At 39.4% G+C, this 5,320-nt stretch overlaps 1 pseudogene; it reads right to left on the reverse strand.

Moving 5' to 3' along the window:
- Positions 1 to 302: 302 nt before the first annotated feature.
- LOC143640964 (putative ribosome biogenesis protein RLP24 pseudogene) lies at positions 303 to 1,003 on the reverse strand (annotated as a pseudogene).
- Positions 1,004 to 5,320: the final 4,317 nt, after the last annotated feature.

Here is a 5,320-nt window from a genome sequence, read left to right on the forward strand (position 1 = left end):
TTAGCATAACTAGGCTTCATGGTATTTGGCCATTATGCTCATTTAGGCTAATAAATCAAAACAGAAAATACTAAAATAAATGATTTTGAGATTGCCATACATTTTGAGATTGTTGTATCCTCCCTTCTATAACATAATAAAAGGAACATTTTACTGCAAAGAAAATTTGATTTTACCTATCACTGGCCATAAATATTTGTAATTACTTATTACATAAATGCTGCCTAGTGCCATTATCCAAAAGGCATGACCATTGTGTCCACAATCCACTTGTGCATTTATAAAGAAAATTTTCATGATTTACATAAGCATGTCTATCAATGAAGACATTACAATGAGGTGCAATCTAACATCCATAATCTGATGCTTTGCAGATAGCAATGTAGAACAGTATTTGTAATCACCTTTCACTTCAGTGACCTTATATAAAAATTAATTATTTAGAATTAAATTCTAAGTCTCCAAAGGAGATTTTCAAATGTACACATAGAAATGATTATAGAGTAAGATTTTTAAGAAACATCCTCCATGTCCACATCCTGTTGTAACTGCTGTACCATTTTTTCTTCCAGCTGCTTTCCTTTGCCTGCAAGAGGGGCTCTGATAAGATGGATGTTTTGCTTGACTTCTTTAATGTCCTGAACTTTCTGTAGCTCTTTATTTTTCTTCAATCTGTTCATTATAAATTTAGCTTGGCGTTTCTGTTTGATCTCTTCAACTCTCTTCATTGCATCAATAGTTTTATTCCATAGTTCTTGCTGGTATTGGACAGGTTCATTTCTACGTTTTTCAAATTCAAATGAGTTATCCACTGTAAGCTCTTTGCCAGCTGCTTTCGGAATGCTTTAGTCCACCTGACCTTGCGAGGATTAAGCTTCTTTTTAAAGTTCTTATGACATTTGGATTTACAGAATCTGAATACCTTGCAATCATTGTGGACGAACAACATGCCGTGGCCGGGGTAGATGGGCCCTGAACAGAAATAACACTTCTCGATATGCATGTTGAGGCCGCGTGGGTCCCCACCGACCTTCTCTTGGTTTCTTGCCAATTGCCCCACCCCTGATCCTGAAGCCAACAGGGTGCCCAGTCCACCCTCCCCTCCAGCACCAGGAGAGTCTAGAACTTGCTTCTTCAAATCTCCCTTCCCTGAGTGGGTCAATGTCTTGATGGGACCCTCCCCCACCCCAGGTGCACACCGACACTTCTCCTAATGCATCCTGGCTGGCCGGCTGGGAGCCACAGACGACATGTCACATGAGGGGACATAAGGGGGCTCTCACATTTCCCACGCCTGGGCTCCTGGGCCCCCAGCATTCATGACGGCTGATTTCAACATGAAAGGGCCCCTTGAGAAGGAGAGCCCCCCTCCCTTTTCCCCTCGCCTCCGCTAAGCCCCACTCTACAGCTAAACACTGTCTGAGCCTCCCTCCCTCTGGAGCACCCTCTCACTCACCTGCCAAGCCTTCCCCAGACTGCTGCAGCCTCACCTCGCAGCCTCTGCCAGCCAGGATGAGAATCCCAACGTGGGGTGGGGGGCTCAGGGCTCCATACTGCAGAGGAGAAAGGGGGGTCAGTCTGTCCTAAAGGTATAAGCCATTTCGCCAACCATAGGCCAGAATGACTGAATAAATCTCCGTGGGTGCTTTAATGCTCTGAGGACAGGAGGTCTCCCAATCTCAAATCCAAAGACAGGCAGAGCAGTGAAATTTCCCATGAGGCCTTCCAGGCATCTGCCCTAAATTTTCGAAGTGGCATTTTTTTAAACCTTTTATTTTGACCTAATTTTAGATTTACAGAAAAGTTGCCAAAAATAGAACAGATAGCTTCAGTACACCCCTCACCTAGCCTTCCCTAATATTCACATCTTACATAACCCTAGTAAATGATCAAGCCTGAGAACTTATCCTTAGTTCAGTACAATCACCTGAACTTCACATCTTATTGGATGCTGGGTACAGTGGTGCATGTCTGTAATCCCAGCAGCTCAGGAGGCTGAGACAGGAGGATAGGGAATTCGAGGCCTGCCTCAGCAAATTAACAAGGCCCTAAGCAATTTAATGAGACCCAGTCTCAAAATTTAAAAAAAATGAAAATTAAAAAGGGCTGTGGATGTAGCTCAATGGTAAAGCAGTCCTGAGTTAGATCCCCAGTACCTAAAACAAAACAAAACAACTCTTATTGGAATTTCCCGTTTTTCTACTAAGATCTTTTCCTGCTTCCATCACCCCATTCTGGACACCACACTGCATTTAGTTGTTATTTTTCTTTTGTGTCCCTGATCAATTGGTTGCCGCAGTAAGGCTGCAGCAAAATAACCAGTGCGTGACGAACAACTTGTGTAGATTGATACAGCAGGAGTGGGAGCCATTTATTGTAGGACAGGAGGGGTATATATACATTCCACACAGATTATCTTAATTAACATAAACTAGATACAGCAGTCAACGAATCACAGTTAATGGCTTGCTGGCACCACCTCACAAACCACTCCCTCTGGCAAAATGCCAGGCGCCATCCTGACTTGTTTACAGATCTTAACATTGGTGACATTCCCTCAGTCTATACTCATCTTTCATGATCTTGACAGCACTGAGGAGTAAGTGTTTTGTAGAACTGTGGGTTACCTTGTGTTTTCTCAAGATCAGAGGGAGGCTCTGCAGTTTTGGCAATACCACAGAAATGGTGCTCGCTCCTTCTCAGCTCACCATATCAAGAGGCTCATGTCTCCAACATGTTTGATTACTGGTGGTGATGACCTTGATCACTTAGTTAAGCTGGTGTCTAAAGGGTCTATCCACTATAAAGTTACTATATTTTTCTTTTGAATTAATACATATCTTGGGGAAAATACTTTGATATATATGTGCAACTATTCATAACTTTATAATTTAATTTTCACATATATCTTTTTTAATTTCTTTGTTTAGTTGTAGATAATTGTTATACCTTTATTTATTTTATGTGGTGCTGAGGATTGCACACAGTGCCTTACACATGCAAGGAAAGTGCTTATCACTGAGTCACCACTCCAGTCTGACACAAGTATATCTTTATCATACAATATAGTAATTTGACACATATATTGATAATAATGGTGTAATTATCATTTTGCCTCCTCAAATACTTATCATTTCTCATTTTGTTTATCACATTTATTTTCTTCTAGTAATTTTGAATCATATCATATATTGTTGTATATATAGAATAGAACACAAGAACTAGTTAATCCTACCAGTGTTTGTGCCCATTTCAAAATTTGCCTACAACTAAAGATTCCAAATGTTCGGCACGTTTTTTTAAATATTCATAAAATGTCAAATTATTTGAACATAATGAAAATGATGCCTGTAATACCATAAGCTTGGGAGGCTGAGGCAGGAGGATCATAATTCAAATCCAGCCTCAGCCACTCAGAAATGTCCTAAGAAAATTAGGAAGATTCTGTCTCAAAATAAAAAAGATAAAAGGGCTATTGATGTGGCTCAGTGATTAAGTGTCCCTGGTTTTCATTACAGGTGCAAAGAAAATAAATAAGTAGAATAAATAAAATAAGTAAACTGCTTATCCACAGAAAATCTTGGAAGAATCAAAACACTCTTTTAAACAAAAACGTAGACATCAAAGTGTATATCACGAGAGACTGGGATTTTGCCTCAGAGGTAGAGTGAGCAACTAGCACATGTGAGGCACTGGGTTAAAACCTCAGTGTCACATATAAATTAAATAAAGATATTGTGTCCACCTACATCTAGAAAATAAACATTTAGAAAATAAATACTTTTAAAAGTGTATGTCATTATTTTTTTCAGTTAAAATGTTTCATTAGTGATTAAATAAATACTTTGATCAAAATCAAACCAAAGTTGCATATGGTCAATGCAGTTGAAAATTGTACTAGATTTTTTTTTTCATTAGTGAATATGACTCTCATGGTGAGGGTGTTGAATCCTGCAGAAGAGGAACAGTTACAGGTTTGGTTCGGTCTCAAATAAATTATGGGATGATCCCCTGGTTTATGTTGTAGCTAGTGCATCCATGGTTACTTTGCAAAATCCTGTGGTGAATAGATGCCTTGGAGGACATAAAATTCTCTGTGGAGAGTGAATTTAGGCTAATATATTACAAGCTTAGTGAGTTTAAACTGAATTTATTTTCTCCCAATAATCTGAGGCAACAACTCAGTTGTTACAACCTCCATGGAAGATGTAGGCAGGCCTACCTAATATCAATTTATTGGTATTTTTTTCTCACTCAGCATAGCTCCATCAGTTGACTTGTAGGTATGATGTGAAAAGCAGCATGAAGAAAAGTAAAACCTTCTGCATAGATTAAAAGAAAAAAAAGGGACTCATGGACAAGCTGAATCCTGCTTAAAATAGTATGAAGGAACTGTCATTCGTAGAAAATGGCAGGATACAGAAAGTTCTTTTCATTATCTCCACCCTAATAAATGCTTAAAAAAAAGAAAAGATCACCCAGTCATTTCTAATGGAAGAATAACCTTCTCTGGAACAAAGACTAAGTGAGTAAATATCCAAATATCGATGATGTGGTGATGGAAATGCAAACATACTGACATTCATTAGAGGTCAGGAGAGTTACATTACAAGGATTTTTTTTGATCCTTCAAAAAAAGACAAATGCTGTGTACTGATGTTTATGTGGGCTCTTTCTCGTCCAGCAAGGGGTTTCACGGAAAATTGTAGAAGAGACTGTGTCTGTGAAGTCACTAATAAAGACCTCTGGACATCAAGCAGGAAACAGGTCCCATTTTATTGTGAAGTTACCATGTATATATACTCAGGCAGTAGCTTAGCAGATTACAGGCAGCCACCAATGCAATTTCTGCAGTGACCAATCAAGGAGTGAGCAATGGAGCAAGAGCAGGGAATTCAACACATAGCCTCATGCGCAGGGCTGTGCCAAAGGGGTAAGTATTTTGCTCTTCACAAGACCTAGCATGGGATAGTGTGTTGCCACCCAGGCACTCTTAATGTATGCCATGAAGGCAGTGTTCCATGAACTTGACTCTAAGACATCATTGTGGCCTCGCCTCTCTAAGATTTTTTGAGGTTCAAAGTTTTGCCATACTTCTGGTCTCTTTCAGATGAGATCATTGTGGTCAGGTGATATAGGGGTGCATCCACCTCATTACAGGAGTTTTGCTACCTTTACATGGGGACACAGCACCAAGTCTGCTTATAAATATTTGATGCTTGAAGTCTCCTTGGACTTGCATTCTTTAACAGAGATCATTAAGTTATCACTTTCTGGCAGTAAAATCTCATCTATCAGCAATAAGATAAATATGGTGTAC

Source organism: Callospermophilus lateralis, unplaced genomic scaffold, assembly GCF_048772815.1.
Source record: "Callospermophilus lateralis isolate mCalLat2 unplaced genomic scaffold, mCalLat2.hap1 Scaffold_7967, whole genome shotgun sequence".
Taxonomy (NCBI): Eukaryota; Metazoa; Chordata; class Mammalia; order Rodentia; family Sciuridae; genus Callospermophilus; species Callospermophilus lateralis.